This window comes from Neomonachus schauinslandi, chromosome 8 (assembly GCF_002201575.2).
Source record: "Neomonachus schauinslandi chromosome 8, ASM220157v2, whole genome shotgun sequence".
NCBI lineage: Eukaryota > Metazoa > Chordata > Mammalia > Carnivora > Phocidae > Neomonachus > Neomonachus schauinslandi.
This window is the reverse complement of record NC_058410.1, coordinates 7,854,376-7,871,937: the sequence shown is the minus strand read 5'-3', so window position 1 is coordinate 7,871,937 and position 17,562 is coordinate 7,854,376. Positions and strand designations below refer to the sequence as shown.

The following is a 17,562-nucleotide window of genomic DNA, read 5'->3' as shown; positions in this document are numbered from 1 at the left end:
TCAGGGTGGCGGTGTGTCCGAGCTAGCCGAAGGCCTGGAGGGCTTCAAGGTGGCAGTGTGTACAAGCTAGTCGAAGGCCTGGCACGCCATGAATGGTAGGTGTCGATGGCCATCAGTTTCAGCTCCTGGATTCCAGATGTGAAGCCTGCCCCGGTACATAGTCAGGTATCATCTGTGTCCTTATTCCCTGGCCCCCTGGATATGAGGAATCATGGGCCCAGATCGTTGATGCTGCTCTGTAGTTTCATCTTGCTTACTTGGTTATTGTGTGTTTGGAGGCTCTCCTCAGTGACTCCTCCTTTAAGGGGCCTTAAAACAGGGTCTTTGTGAACTCCATCTATATTTTTGGTTTCAATAACTCCAAGTACTCCTAATGAAAACAATTTGTTTTAAAAATGAATTAAGAAGGGGCGCCTGGGTGGCTCAGTTGGTTAAGCGACTGCCTTCAGCTCAGGTCATGATCCCGGAGTCCCGGGATCGAGTCCCACATCGGGCTCCCTGCTCAGCGGGGGGTCTGCTTCTCCCTCTGACCCTCCCCACCCCCCCATGTACTCTCTCTCTCTCTCTCTCATTCTCGGTCTCTCAAATAAATAAATATATAAATCTTTAAAAAAAATGAATTAAGAAGGAAATATTTTCTTTTTTTTTTTTTTAAAGATTTTTGTTTATTTATTTGAGAAAGACTGAGGAGGGGGGAGGGGCCGAGGGAGAAGCAGACTCCCCACTGAGCTGGGAGCCTGATGCGGGACTCGATTCCAGGACCCTGGGATCATGACCTGAGCCAAAGGCAGAGCCTTAACCAACTGAGCCACCCAGGCATTTCAAGAAGGAAATATTTTCAATTCAGGGCCTTGTCCCACTAAACACAATGTTGTCTTAGGTCCTGTGACACACTACCATGGCTATCCTGAAGGAATTAGGGTCAAAGAGCATCCCAGGCCTGGAGACGGAGCTGGGAAGCCTTTCATACCTTCCTTCTAACCCACTCAACACCTGGGCAAGGACAGTGCAGGGCATCCTCAGGATTTGGGGACAGACACTGTTGGGCACGGAGGGTGCGTGTGAGCTAGAACACTATTCGGCTAGATAGATAACCAAGTTGGGTCTGCACCTCAGGTCAAATAATTCTAAACTTTACAGTCACAACAAGGAAATGTTGGCAGAGCTGTGCTCTCCAGCAGGAGTTCAGTCAATGATCCCATTGTCCCAGGACTTCCCCAGAACCCTCTACCAAAATTCCTGGCCAAAACTCTCCCAAGATTAAGCATTTCTCAAATCTCTTTCCTGATTCCAAGCAATTGGAAATGTTATAAAAATAAATCTGTTGTCAAGTCCCATTTATTCTTGCTTTCAAATACAAACCACCAAGAGAACAAAAAACAAAGTAGAAGTGAACACAAGACACAGAAGGAGGCAGAGGCCATCCACACAGGATGCTGAGAATCTCAGGTTCGGCTCAAAGAGTTCTGTTTGTTTGAATCGGTTTTAACCTTGTGGGAATTTGCCGACTTAACACTGACAACAGCTTTTGCTTTTCTCATTGGTTTATTTAATGCTGTGTTTCTCCTCGAAAACTTTTCGTGGTCGGTTTGTTTCTCTCCTAATCAAATAGCAATTATTTTAAGGGTGTGACTAACCTGGTGTTTCTGTCCTGATGCTCACTGCATGTGCACAGAATCAGCAACTATCCGAATAGGAAAGCTCGGACCTTCAAGACTATCTGTTCAGTGTCTCTAATGGGAGGTGTGAACAAAATGAAGGCCTAGATGATTCTAGAATGGGGTGTCAAAGTCAGAAAAGTGGTAATAGGATATTCACAACAAAATCCAGTGATTTTTAGAAGTTTAAGAAAGACACATGTTAAACTGGGAAAACACCAGAGATTTAAAATCTGTGAGCTACTTTTCATATTCGATTTTTATGTGGCACTGTTGCTGTGTTTCATCAGCATGGCTGACTATGTCATAAGAGTGTGTTCTTAGAAAACACAGGCTTTTGCAGACTTTGAAAGGTGTATATATTACTCTATGTTCAGACTAGATTATGAAAATCTTTGGCAACCATGGTTTCCAAGTGGAGAAAACGTGTTGCCAATGATTTTGAAACACAGAAACTAAAATCTAGTAAAATGTGATGGGTCTCCTTCTCCCCCCTGGAATTCCTCTGCAAGCAACATCTGATGGGCTTAATACATATTGGGAAATCTTTGACATATCAAAATGGCAGATTTCTAAAAGGGATTGGAGTCTAGCTGTGCTGGGAGAGGCCCCCGTAGTTAACAGAACCCACATCACATCCTCATATGGGAGGTGGGTAAGGGGAGTCTGTCTTTCTTTCCAAAGGAAAGATAGAAAATATTATGTGTTTATGTTTCTCAAAAGGGATGGTTAAGCTCATTGTGGGATTTATCATTATTATTATTATTTAGTTTTCTTCTATCAGTTTCACCCAACGTGCAATCAGATGGCTTATGACATCCTTCCTGCACATTCCATTGGCTCTTAGAGCCCAGAAAGCTGCCCAAATGTCACTTTTGTCTGTATTTGAGAAAATTTCCAGTAGCAAAATATTCCTTGGTTCTGTTTTCAAAATTCCAAGTAGATGTGATAGAACTACTTTTGGTACCCATAAATGCCCCCAGATCTCTTGCTGCATAATAGGTTAATTTGGTACCTTCTTTTCCTGAAACCAAAGAATCATAAAAGGCAGCGAAACTTTATTATTATGATTACTTTTAAACCTTACAATGTTTCTAAAGGTAAATCCTGTGTATTTTTTCCCCTTTAGTACTTACAGTTATCAAACAACTGGCCTATTTTTGTGCTAATCGTTGTGAGATTTCAAAGACAAGTCAACCCTCATGTATAATTGCAGTTAGAGTTTATGAGCAAGGAGCTATGACTCATGCTGTACACTTGCCATTGATTCTGAGTTGTATCTCATTATTTATTACCCACACTCACAAATCATATGCAGATAAATGCATCAAAAGTGTATGTGCTGGGGCGCCTGGGTGGTTCAGTCGTTAAGCATCTGCCTTTGGCTCAGGTGATGATCCCAGGGTCCTGGGATCAAGCCCTGCATCGGGCTCCCTGCTCCGCGGGAAGCCTGCTTCTCCCTCTCCCACTCCCCCTGCTTGTGTTCCCTCTCTTGCTGTGTCTCTCTCTGTCAAATAAAATAAATAAAATCTTAAAAAAAAAAAAGTATATGTGCTGACCATGACACCTGTTTTTATTTTTCCCATCATCTAGCCTGGAGAGCCTTGTTTCCAAAACGTGGAGTCATTTTATATATACTGATCATGTCCTTTACATGTCTTCATATCTCCTGATTATTTTAGAGGACTATTCTCAGGGAAGGGTTACAAAATCAGTTCCAGGAAGAACATGTGGTAACTTTCACTAACACTGGGGCTAATCTAGACAGATCCTATATTTATTTTTTTAAAAAAAACAGGGGTTGAAAAACCTTAGGCGGGGGGAAATGGATTTCTATGGAAGATCATGCATATTTTATTTTAGGGGGTTAATGTTAAGAGTTTTACTGAAGAATCCATATAACTTAGCAAGTTGCTTTACATATTTTTTTTAAAAAACTTGTTTTGTAATAAGTTGGGATATGGGAATATATTTTATTTTCTCTAGCTTTTATTTTATTGTAAGAATTTTTATTTTATTAGAATTTTATTTGTAAGAATAAATTGTAAGAATATAGTGTAAGAATTTTATTTTAGAATTTTATTGTAAGAATATAGTATATAATACATTTTATTGTAAAAATTTTATTGTAAGAATATAGTATATAATACATAAACATACAAAATAGATGTTAAATGACTGTTTATGTTATTGGTAGAGTTTCCAGTCAACAGTAATAGGCTGTTGGTAGTTCATTCTGGGGGGAGTCAAATGAACATGAATTTTTAACTGCACAGGGGATTGTGTCCCAAACCCCTGTGTTGTTAGGGGTCAAGCGGACATTCAGATGCTAGGATTCATGCTTTTCATGGGGAAGCTCACTCACTTAATTTCTAGCTGGTCCCCCAGTTTGAGGCTCTGGTCTCTTACATCCTTAGCCAATAGGGTTTTTGCTTTCTCTCACCCAAGCTATATGTAAGTTGGCGAATGCACTCAATTAATAAATGAAAAAGTGAATCTGGATTTTTATTTTCTTTTTCTAAGGTGAATTAAATTGGATAAAATTGGGATTTGTCATACTTCGGCCCTAATAACATAATACCTACATGATAATATTGAATTTTCCACATTTAAAGGCCACAGGAAATGAGCTTTCAGACTATAAAATAATTGTAAAATGAGTGTTTTCTTTCATAAGAAGACTAGATAGCTCCTAGTGATAGAAATATGTCCTTCACAATTTTTGATTTTAAAAATTGTCTCCATCCCACTGGACTCATGGGAGATAGAACTGAATGAAGTTCAATGTCATGATGTGCAATGTTGGAATCGTGGAGTAAGAGATTTCTAACCACCAGAGGACCAGGCTAAAAGAGGTGGCTGTAAAATTGAGCTGTTTTCAGCAGCTCTATATCGCAGGGGTGTCAGAGTTTGCAGTGTGAGCCCAGATAAGTTAACTTCCTGCCAGCACAAGAGCCTACAATCTTTAGAAGAACACAAAGGATTCAGAGAGGCTGAAGTGACTATTACCTGCCAGCCTTAGGCCCTGTCCTTTGACATCTCGAGCCAGTAGGACATGCAAAGAAACAGGAAATGTAATTGTGCTGGGAGTGGTAGTGGGTGGAGAAGGGCAGTCAATAGAGACTGACTCTGGGTGGTCCTGGGCGTTGGATTTAGCAGGCAAGGACTTCAATATTATTATCAGTAACTACATTCAACCAATTATATGATGTTCAAAGAACTAAAGGAAAAGTGGTCTTAATATATGAGTTGATAATCTCAACAGAGAAATGGAAACTATTTTTAAAAAGGAAATTCTAGAGCTGAAAAGTATAATAACTGAGATGAGAAGTTCACTAAATGGGCTCAGTAGCAGATTGGAGATGGCAGAAGGAAGAATAAGTGATTTTGAAGGTGGATCAATGGAGATGACCCAATCCTAAGAAAAGAAAGAAAAAAGATTGAAGACAAACAGTGCCCCAGAGACCTGAAGGATATTATCAAAGTGTCCGGTACATAAAATCCCACTTCTGCCTGAGCATTAGGCTTCAGACCAAGTAGGAATGGCAAATTCCGCCATGAAAGCTCACTTACCAGAACTGGATTTGCCAGGAGAAAGAGTGGACTTGCCTTAAGCATCAGGGCTTTAGCTGTACCTTGAGAGAGGTTCTTGATTTGTGTTTCTGCATTTTTAATTATTTCTTATATTTCATGTGAAAATAAATATTATTGAGAGACTTGTTTTTCCTAAATAGGCTCCATGCCCAACGTGGGTCTTGAACTCATAATCCTGAGAATAAGAGTCACATGCTCTACCCACTGAGCCAGCCAGGTGCCCCTATTGAGAGAGTTTTAAGAAAATAATCTTCCCACCTGACCCTCACTCATCTCTAATTCTGTACTAGAAATTATCTCAAACATAATTGCCAGGAAGAGCTTGCCACTCCACCCCATATCAACTTTTGATAGATAGTTGCATCCAACTCTGGAGGTCCCTTCTCCCTTCTTCCCCTTGCCATGCTTACATTATTTCCCTCAATCAATCTCCTTCCCCACCCTTCTAATATATGACTTTACAGTCAGTATAGAATTTTTCCAAAGTGGACATAACTTTATGTTTTTCTAATAAAATACATAAAAATAGTACATACCCAATTCAAAAACAATTAAAAAAACACACACACAAAAAAGTATGAAAAAAAAAACTACCTATCATCCAACCACACAGAATCTTTTGATTAGCTTAATGAGTGCCCTTCCCTCTGACATTTCTGTATGTTTACATAAATACAGATTATTTTATGTGCACTTTATATATTTTATTAGACAAGGAAGTTCAGAGAGACTCAAAGCATGAGAAGGTCTTGATACACCATCGCAGGCTTTGAAGGTGGAGAGGGCCACATAGAAAGGGCCTGATAGTAGACACAAGTTGCTGAGAACAACTCTTGGCCCACAACAGCAGGAAAACAGGACCCCAATCCCACAACCACAAAGAACTGGATTTTCCCAACAGCCTGGATGAGCTTGGAAGATTCTTCCCAGAGCCTCTATGTGGGAGCCCAGCCTGGCTGATACCATACGCATGAGAGACTGAGCAGGGAACACATCTAAGCCTGCCCAGACCTCTGACCTACAGAGGTATGAGATAATGAATGGGTGTTGACCTAAGCTGCTAGGTTTGTAGTAATTAGTCACACAGCAACTGAAGACTAATGCACTAAGCAAAACTAATACAGTGCCTGTGCATTCTTTCAAGAAGCCTGTAGCAATATCCCTCAGCTTCCCTGAAGGTGGCCAACAGTCGACGTTAGAGTGTCCAATTTGAAAAATTACTAATGTAAACAGTGTGTTAGATTCTGTGTTTCTCCAACTTGAATGTGTAGCAGAATCCCCTGGAGGACTAGGTCAAACACAGATTTTGGGGCCCCACCCCAGAGTTTCTGATTCAGTGGGTCTAAGGTAGACCCCAAGAATCTGCATTTCTCACCAGTTTCCAGATGATGCTGTTGCTGCTGGTCCAAACACGTTGAGAACCACTGTGTTAATTCAGTTAATATTATGAAAAGAATGATTTACCAAGATGCTGTATATTTCTAAAGCTCTACTTTAATGGCTTATTTTCTAGTAAAAAGAATATTTCTAGTAAACTGCTCAGAAAGATGCATTTCACTGTGAGCCTAATCCCCATTTAGCTGTCGCTCTATGTTATTCTTCTGAATTTAGTCATCTTTCCCTTTGAGGACTATAATCCCCCTTCTTCATTATTTTTATTTTCTTAGAAATCAGCTTTATCAGAAAACGTGGCTATGTTATTTTGGGACATAGCTTAAGAAGTCAACAGCAATTATCTGCAATAAGAATAAACACCAGTAGAATAAAGATTTACCTGATTGCAGTTATTTACTAAAGACCAAAGGTAAAAAGAAAGAATAAGTGCAGGGCCTCACTGTGTCTAAACAGTAAAGGTATGAGACCTGCATTGGAAAATATAAGAATCCAGCAAAATGGAGCTACAGGGCACTGGCTGTCAGTCATCCCAGGTCAAGAAGCAACAGGCCCCCACCCTTAGCCTCTCACAAAAGTTAACATATTAGTCACTAGTTAGTGCGTCATTTTGTTCATCTTCCCAGAACATTCATTATCAAGTGATGTAATGAAGTATCTGAGATTGTAGACACTCACTTGGTTAAGAAGTCATGTGACTGGGTTCTATACAGTTGATCTTCAATCATGAGCCATTTTCTTTAAGTCTTGTACTAATATTGATCACCTTATACCTTTTTTTTTGGAATAACTGACTGAATCAGTCAGTGAACAAACATCTATTGAGTGTCTGCAGAATGTCAAGCAAGTAAATATCGATTCCATCATTTGATCCTGAGTTCAGTCCAACTCAGGCCATGTGGTAGCTTTGGCAAGGGAGGGCAGAGCATCTTGACTGATGGTCCCCATTGCTGTTCACAGTGTGTGTGTGGGGGGGTGGGTAATTCCCCAGAAGTCAGTCTGGCAGTGCTACTACAGAGATTTGAGTGGATGCTGGGCGACAGAACAGCTAATGTGTTCTGCATGTGGGATCCAAGACACTTCTCTGTAATTCTGCTAAGGGTCTCTTCTAACCCATGGGTCTAGTAGGTCAGCTACGTGTTCATTTTGACCATTCTTGCTCCCAGTGTGGAAGGTGCTCGTACGCAGATGGTCAAACCCTGGCTGGAGGCTCAGTTCCTAAATCATGTCCTGGTTCAGCTCAGGACCACCCTTCTAGAAAGGGGCACATCTGGTAACACCAGGTTTGTGGCCACAGGATCCACTGGTAAGCCTGGCATCTGGGGATATACTCCTGAATCTCCAGAATTGGCTCCAACATGGAAGGCCAAAAGTCCAGAGAGTGAAGTCTAAACTAGCTGCTCCTGGATGAGACTTTGCATGGGTCTTTCCTTCTAGATGGAATCGCATTAAATCAAAGTGGTGATTACTATTTGTTTCCTCAGTAATTCAAAACTGATGACTCACCTTCAGATGTATCATTTTGAATAGACTCCTCCACACACAGAATCGTGAATTTAAAATAGAGTAGTGCTTGCTGAAAGGATCATGAGCTACTTCTTCACCATTCCTTTACCTGGGTTCCCTGAATAATAGAGCCCGGGACAAGAGCTTGCATACTAATTCTTTATCAGGACCTGCAACCCCAGGGAAAGGAGAGTGAAGGAGGAAGGAGAAGAAGCAGGGATGGAGGGAGGGCAAACCAAGGGGGTGGAACCCCACAGTAGCCACAGGTCCACCGCAAACACTGCCCGGTGCTCAGCCTTCAGGCATCTCCCCTGAGGCCATGTAGACCATTGGCATCTCAGAGTAGCCACGGTAGGGTAGGACTCTTTTCTTCTCCCATCGTCCACCTCCTGTTGGTCAGTCTGAACCACGAGGCTTCAGTTCCTCCCCACGTCTGTGTTGTCAGGCCCTCTCTGCCTGGGCAGCCAGCACATTTGAGGGTCCAGGCTGGCCCCTGGGTGGGTGTACCACATTGTAAACAGGGCTTCATGCTGAATTCCTCAGTCCAGGCAGTGTGGTGGCTGGCCTTTCCAGTGAGAGAAGGATCCGTGCTTTCTCCAGGATGCTACACTGGGGAAGCAAGATGCGCCACTGAGGGAAATGCAGCTGTGCAGATCTGGATCCAGTATGGAGTTCACCCTGAATTCCAAGGGGCTGGAACCAGGAAGGGAAAGCTGTCTTTTTTTTTTTTTCCCAATAATGCTTCATTTTATACAGAAACTTTGAAAATATCCCGATTGATACGTGTATTAGTTTCTTAGGGCTGGCATCACAAATTACTACAAACTGGGTTGTGTTAACAGCAGAAATTCATTCTTTCATCATTCTGGAGGGCGTAAGTTTGAAGTCTGATATCAGAGGCCTGCTCCCTCCAAAAGCTCTAGGGGAGAATCTGCTCCTTGCCTTCTATTCTATTCTATTCTATTCTATTCTATTCTATTCTATTCTATTCTATTCTATTCTATTCTATTCTACTCTACTCTACTCTACTCTACTCTATTCTATTACCTTCTGGTGTTGGTGGCTATTATGGGCTGAGATATATTCATCCCCCACTCCCAATTCATATGTACCTCAGACTGTGACTGTATTTGGAGATAGAATCTTCAAGTGGAAAGCAAGCTGAAATGAAGTCATCAGGGTGGGCTCTAATCCAAATGGCCAGTGACCTTATTAGAAGAGGAGGTCAGGACATAAACACACACACAGACAGAGCCCATGCAAAGGCATGGGGAGAAGGTGGCCTACAAGTCAAGACTTGTCTACAAGTCAAGGGGAGAGGCCCGGCACCAACCCTGTTGACACCTCGATCTCAGACTTTCAGCCTCCAGAATGCTGACAAAATAAATTTAAATTTCTGTTGTTTCAGCCGCAGCCTGAGGTACTTTGTCATGGTAGGCCCTCAGATGAATATGCAGGTGATCCTTGGCGTGGCTTAGCGGGCACCTCCTATGCCTTCCCATGCTGTTCTCCCCCTGTGTGTGTCTGTGTCTCTGTTTTCTCTCCTTGTAAGGACACCAGTCATGGGATTAGGGCCCACCCTGATCCAGTATAACCTCATTCTAATTACATTTGCAAAGACCCTATTTCTAAATTAGGTCATATTCTGAAGATCTAGACAGACAAAAATTAAGGAAGGACACTATTCAATCCAGTATAATATGCAAAATATGCAAAAATTAACTATCCCCAGACAGGTATTTACATAGCTGAGAACCTCTACACCAGTGGGTTTCAATTTCAGCTGCTCATTGGACTAGATTCTGATTGAATTGGGTCAGGAGAGGGTTAGACATTTTTTCCCTATTATCCCAGTAATTCTAATGAGTAGCCAGTGTGGAAAACCACATTTTAAAACCACCAGTAAAAAACAAAAAACAAAACAAAACAAACCACCAGTAATGTCATTTACTATTATCATTATGTCACTAATCCTAATGCAATTGGTAACATTTATCAGACATTTAATATATCTTAGGCATTGGGTAAAATACTCTATATATTTTATTTCAGTGACATCGTCAGTCCAATCCTTACCCTCATTTTATAGATGGGGACACAGAGGGTCGAAGAGGTTCAGGACACAGGGCTAGCCGTGGTAGACCACCAGATGGCTGACCCCAGCACTGTGGCTTCTCTGCCCTTAGATGTGCACAAATGCAGAACCTCTCATCATCCTCTCGTCTGTAGACATCCTCAGTTATGCAGGGAAATCATAAACACTTTAAGATGAGTAACTGCATGTCTTCTCTACAAAGAAACAGAATGGTCTGAGCGTCTAAGATTGGAGGGTGAGTGGTAGAGCATAAGTTAATACACAACCAGGCACTATTACTATTATAGTAAATTCAGTTTTGCATTTTTCCTAATTTCACAAGCCCAGAGAAAAAGCCATGCACTTAAAGAACATCTTTCCATTATATTTTGAGGTTTATCTGCTTAGCCATACCTGGAGGCATGGCTAATATCACCCTTGGAGGACAGCTTAAGTGACAGCTTATATGAGCGTTTTCTCACATATGGCACCTCTTCGTGCCAAGCGACATGGCATGCCAGGTGTTCTAAGCGACAATGGCAGATGTTAGGTTTCTTCTCCTGGTCTTGCTCTCATCTCCCTGGAATCTTGTTCTGTCCTGGGGTCAGGACATCTGTTCTGGGCCTTTCCATTTACAACCTTGCAGATTCTTCCTCTGTCTTCTAGAACTTTCTCCTCCCTCTGTTCTGAACTCTCTTGATGTCTCTGGTTTCCTGGGAAATAAACTGTCCTACCCATGGGACACGCACTGCATTCCTGTTGAGTGGAATAGAGACAAGCGGTTCTTCAGCTTCAAATCAGAGCTTGACACCCCCACATGCTGCAAGCAGACCTGAACCTCATTTGCACTCATGCTCCTGTGACTTGGACTGCCCATCACTCTGCTCAAATACCTTTCTTTTCCCCCTTTTTTCCTTCTAAATCCAGCTCATTGTTGAAGAATCAGATTATGTCCCATCTTCTCCACAAATCTGACTGCTTTGGACCCACCAGTCATTCCTTTCTCTGAGGCCCTCCTGCATTTTATAGTCAACCCTTTTCAGTTCTGATCTCAAGTGCTCCACATTTGCTTCACATACGTTGACCTTGGCTCTCAAAGCTATGTAATAAGCTCCTCACAGAGGCAGAAACGAAGTGTGCAGATCACTGGTACTTCTCTCAGCCTCCTCTGTATAAGCACACCACTGGAAGCTTCTGTAAATACCTGATGTTTAGTTCTTACAGCTGCAGTTTATTGTGATGGTTTGTACATATCAGAAAATCATTAGCTGTTTGATAGTAAGATGCCCATATAGGAGTGCCTGGTGGCTCAGTTGATTAAGTGTCTGACTCTTGATTTCAGCTCAGGTCATGATCTCAGGGTCGTGAGCTCGAGCCCCACATTAGGCTCCATGCTCAGCACAGAGTCTGCTTAAGATTCTCTTTCTCTCCTTCTGCCTCTCCCTGCCCTGCTCACACTCTGTCTCTCTCTCTCTAAAAAAAAAAAAAAAAAAGATGCCCATATAAGTGATCAGATCATGTTAAAAAAATTTTCATTATGACTAGAATTACTAATGATATCCTTTCCCCTCATGGAAGCCCAGCCCATATTATCTTCTTTATGATGACAATAATTTTTAACCATTATTAGGCTCTGTTACAGTGGCTTGGTGTTGATTAGCAATGGAACCTGCCCATGGAGGTGAAAGTGTAATTGGCCGATGCTAAATGTAGCCAGGGGCACCCCACACCTGATGTCAAACCAAAGGCACACATGCTGATTTGATTACCAATGAAGAGTTTAATGGCCACTGGTTTCGAACTGAAAGCTGATTAGGAATTGTTCAATTGATAACTCATCCTTAGAAGATGGAAACAAAGGCACGTATGGTCATTTGACGTCAGCAGTACAAACAACTCCCACATCAGAACAAACAACTAATGAGTACTATTCCTCACAGATGTGACCGAGGTCAGATAACGTGATGTCCTCTAACCTTAGACCCTCTTACCTGACAGTTTGTTCCAGAGACATCTGTGGAAAAGCCAGCCTCTAGTCATCTGGGTCCACTCTCTGTGGCTTAAGGAGCAGTCAAGTCCCCTCCTGAGTTTCTAAGTCTTTTGCACACCTGCATTATTTTTACCTTACTTATCACCTCTGACCTTTATATGCCGGAGATGTTCTGTTGCTCTAGTCTTAAGGATGATTTAGAAATCAAAACTGTAACATGTATCTAACAGTAACTTGTCCCAGCATTTTTTATCATTGTAGCTCAAATTAACATGTCTATTTGGATTGTAACAACTAGGAAAAGCTGAGAAATACCCCTGGTTAGAAGCCCTTCAAAAGTATCTAATTAGGCTGGAGTTGTGCTTTCTGCAAAATGAAGCAGCGTAATCCTTCCTGCATTACATGAAGAATTACTTGAGTGTTTTATCAGATTGACTTTCTGCTCATGCCAAGGGGAGTAATTCTCTTTGTGTAAAAGTGATTTTGAAGATTAGTAATGAACAGAATGGGTACACATGGATTTATGAGTTTTTAAAAATAATTTTTAAATGTCTTTGCATGTGTACACTTAAAAAATAAAAAGGAGATATCTCACTTGTTCTTGATAAATGGCCTTAGGAGAAAGACATAAATGCTTGTGTCCTTGATTCAGACTTTGGTGAGCTTGACAAGAGGTAGGTTTTAGGTCTCTTTGGGAACTACAACAAACTTTTAGTACTTTATTTCAGGAAAAAGTCCTTAGGAGTGCCTGGATGGCTCAGTTGTTAAGCGTCTGCCTTCGGCTCAGGTCATGATCCCAGGGTCCTGGGATCAAGTTGCACATCGGGTTCCCTGCTCGGTGGGAAGCCTGCTTCTCCCTCTCCCACTCCCCCTGCTTGTGGTCCCTCTCTCGCTGTCTCTCTCTCTGTCAAATAAATAAATAAAATCTTTTTTTTAAAAAAAAAGTCCTTACCCTATGAAGCTCATGGGCTTCATTGCCTGTTAACCTCTCTTTAAACATGAAAACATATCACAGACCCAGAGCTGTTACGCTTACCGTAGCAGGCAGTGAGCTCAGAGCTGATCAGGAAGTGCTGGGCCCAGGAGGCAGGCGTCTGCCTCCTGGATGTATGAGTAAGAGCCAAAACCAAGCCCCTGAATCCTTGTGTCTGCTGTGTTGGTCCCTGTACTGGAAACACAAGTGTGTGTGTGTGTGTGTGTGTGTGTATTTCCTTACATAATTTAAGTTACTTTATTTTGTACTTTTGATAGATAGCAGGCTCCCAGTCTTCAAGGCAGAGATCAGGCTAGGTATTTCAAGCAGGAAGGGATTTAGTAAAAGGATTTGGATTTGAGTTGTTTTGGAAGGGTTAGAAAAGCACAGAGGGGAGAGATTAGGAAGGTCAGCACCTGCAGACCGCTTGTCCTGCTCCCAGGCATTATGGAGCCTGTGGGCCAGTGTCTCTGGGCCCCCATGTGGAAGGGGAGTGGTTAGAAACGCTGATTGACCTCTAAGCCCCCAGCCACTGTTCTCACTGCCACGATTAGAGCTGGCACTGCTGCCACATCCAGAAGCAGAATCACCACGACCTCCTTCCTGTTTTCTGATCTTGCACTTACTCTCCCCTCCCCCACTGGCAGAACCTAAGTAGAACCTGCTGGCAAGGGCTTCTGGGAAATGTGGTTTCCACACCACCAGCCCCTGGGATGCAGAACAATAGGTAGCCCAGATGGCATCATAGTACTTTAGAGAATGTTATCGCAGAACTTTAACCACTTAGATGTTTATTTTCAGTTAAAATATGAAAAAATATTTATTTTAATATGAAATATGAAAAAATCCTTTTTGACAGTTTCTCTTAAGGTAGAGTGAAAAAGATAATTTTATTTTAAAGAATATTTTGTGGATTTAAAGACCATGGGGAGGATATTTTAATTCATACAATTCAAAAGCAGCTGAACAAATTCACTGAAAGGATAGCTCTTGCTGGGCCTTGCTATGTCATCTTTGAAAAGCTTGCCTGGGGTGCCTGGGTGGCTCAGTTGGTTAAGCGACTGCCTTCGGCTCAGGTCATGATCCCGGAGACCCGGGATCGAGTCCCACATCGGGCTCCCTGCTCGACAGGGAGTCTGCTTCGTCTTCTGACCCTATCCCCTCTCATGTGTTCTCTCTCTCTCAAATAAATAAATAAAATCTTAAAAAAAAAAAAAAAAAGAAAAGAAAAGCTTGCCTGCATCCCTAGCTAATCCAGTTATCTGAAGTACAGCTGGAGGAGGCAAATTCTACTCTTTGGGAATTTCTATTTGACACTGGCTGCTACTTTTCTGAAGCAAAATGTTTTTTCTGGCAGTTAAATTGCCTGTTTGATTTCTGAGATCTGATATACTTCTATTCTTGGTGCATTCTTTTGTTTGTTTGTTTTTATTTTAATTCCAGTGTAGTTAACATATAGTATTATTTTTTTCTCTTTCATACATTTATTTTTTTATAATTTCTTCATTATGTTATGTTAGTCACCATACAGTACATCATTAGTTTTTGATGGAGTGTTCCATACAGTATTACGTTACTGTCAGGTGTACAGTATAGGTCCATACATCACTGGTGCTCATCACAAGTGCCCTCCTTCATCTCCATCACCTCCACCCACCTCCCCTCTGGTAACCACCAGTTAGTTCTCTGTAGTTAAGAGTTTGTTTGTTTCTTGATTTCTCTCGCTCTCTCTTTTTGTTTTGTTTCTTAAATTCTGTATATGAGTGAAATCATATGGTACTTGTCTTTCTCTGGCTGACATATTTTGCTTACCATTATACTCTCTAGCTCCATCCATGTTGTTGCAAATGGCAAGATTTCATTCTTTTTTATGGCTGAATAATATTCCATTGTGTATATATGTATATACCACATCTTCTTTATTGATTCACCTATTGATGGGCACTTGGGCTGCTCCCATAGTTTGGCTATTATAAATAATGCTGCAATAAACATAAGGGTGCATATATCCTTTTGAGTTAGTGTTTTTGGACTTTTTAGGTAGATACCTTGTAGTGCAATTACTAGATCGTAGAGTAGTTCTATTTTTAACTTTTTGAGGAACATCCATATTGTTTTCCCCAGTGGCTGCACCAGTTTGCATTCCCTCCAAGAGGGTTCCTTTTTCTCCACATCCTTGCCAACACTTGTTTCTTGTATTTTTGATTTTAGCCATCCTTATAGGTGTGAGGTGATATCTCATTGTAGTTTTGATTTGCATTTCCCTGATGATGAGTGATGTTGAGCATCTTTTCATGTGTCTGTTGGTCATCTGGATGTCTTCTTTAGAGAAATGTCTGTTCATGTCTTCTCATTTTTGTAATTAAAAAAAATTTTTTAAAGATTTATTTATTTGAGAGAGAGAGAGAGAGCAGAGGGAGAAAGAGAAGCAGACTCCCCGCTGAACATGGAACCTGACGTGGGCTTGATCCCGCAACCCTGAGATCATGACCTGAGCCGAAGGCAGACACTTAACCAACTGATCTACCCAGGTGCCCCTCATGTCTTCTGCTCATTTTTTAAATTGGATTATTTGTTTTTGGGTTTTGAGTTTTGTAAGTTCTTTATATATTTTGGGTACTAACCCTTTATTGGATATGTCATTTGCAAATATCTTCTCCCATTCTGTAGGTTGCCTTTTAGTTTTGTTTATTGTTTCCTTTGTGGTTCAGAAGCTTTTTATTTTGCTGTAGTCCCAATAGTTTATTTTTGCTTTTATTTCCCTTGCCTCAGGAGACACATCTAGAAAAATATTGCTACAGCTGATGTCAGAGAAATTACTGCCTGTGTTTTCTTCTAGGATTTTTATGGTTTCAGGTCTCACATTTAGGTCCTTTATCCATTTTGAGTTTATTTTTGTATATGGTGTAAATAAGCCATCCAGTTTCATTCTTCCACATGTGGCTGTCCTCTAATTGCATTCTCTATATGTTTAATTCCAATGGGAAATTATTTCAGATAATTAATTGTCTGCAATTTTACTTAAAATAAAATTGTTGTGCCCTGAGAAAGCAGTACCTAAATGGATGATAAAACTCATTTAAATCACCACAGTTCCTACTACCATGTGTATATGTAAATCTTTTTTACTTTTTTAATCTCCATACGTCTTCCCAGCAACTCTGTGAGGTGGGCCAGCTACTCATGCTCCTGTTTTTTTCCAGCTATGTTAAGTGACAGATCATGGGTTAGGTTCCATAAATAAGTGTGATGGTTCACTTATGAATGTGTATTTATGAATGGCCTTCAAGTTGGGGTGGGCTTGCCATTTGGAGGTACACAAAGCCAATCACAGTGTGGGGAGGGCTGGGGTACTTTGAAGGGAATCCATTGTCAGGGCCTCAGCTCATGTAGGTCCAAAATGGATCTTCCTGAGAATATGCATGCAATGAGGATGCAGGTCCTTTTTCCTAATGCCCTTCTCCCACTTTGCTAAAGGAATCCTACCTCTCTCCCATCCCTCTGTGATGCACCTACCCGAGGCTTAAAAACCTGTGGGGAACCAAACAGCAGGACAGTTTGAACTATTGGTTTGGGTATTAAGAAGGTAATGAAGAAAGCAAATGACTCTAATGATTTGATTAAACAACTTTTTGTAAGTGTGGTGGTTTCCTTTTACTTCCTTGCAGCAAGATTGTAGGAGAACTTAAATGGCCTGTTGGTTAATAGAAAAGTAGAACTAATTTTGATGGTAGATCGCTATGTGAGTCTCAGCATGTAACTGAGAAGGAGCCAGAAGAATTGAATGATGTTGCTCTAACAAACTCTCTCCATTCTCATTAATTTACTTATACAAACAAGTTTTCCTGGCACATAAACTTTTAAAAATGAAAAAAAGGGAGCAGTATTGATGTTTAGCCTTAACTGGTTCTGGTAATAAACAATCTTCCTCCACAGATTACATGAACCAGCTGGAAAACCCCAGGCTTTCTTAACATTCTTCTAGAAATACAGAGGTGCATTTCCAACAAAATGTTATTCTGTGTAATAAATCTTTTTCAAAATTCATCATATTTTCTGTTTTCATCCGTTGTGGTCTACTAACTGTAGTTATAACTCAATGGGAAAGAATGCGAATCTTTAGAGACATTGTCACAGGAAAAATTTTTTTTAATTAAATGTCAATTTATATAGATAATTTTTACACACAGAACTATTTATTTACCTCACCATTAATGCGATACACATTAAGGCAAAACACAATAAAACATTTTCTACTTATAATATTAGGATGTAAGTATGTGGGAACAAAAATAAGAATTCAAAGAGACAAAAAGATTGACTTCAGATTGAGACTATTGAAGAGCTTGTTTTTACTGGGTGATGGTAGGTGGCC

At 41.0% G+C, this 17,562-nt stretch overlaps 1 protein-coding gene across 1 annotated transcript in view; it reads left to right on the top strand.

Annotated features, from left to right (window-relative positions):
* Positions 1 to 17,562, top strand: part of SLC22A3 (solute carrier family 22 member 3) — an 86,087-nt gene that overhangs the window by 24,299 nt on the left and 44,226 nt on the right. The gene's annotated exons all lie outside the window — the stretch shown is intronic.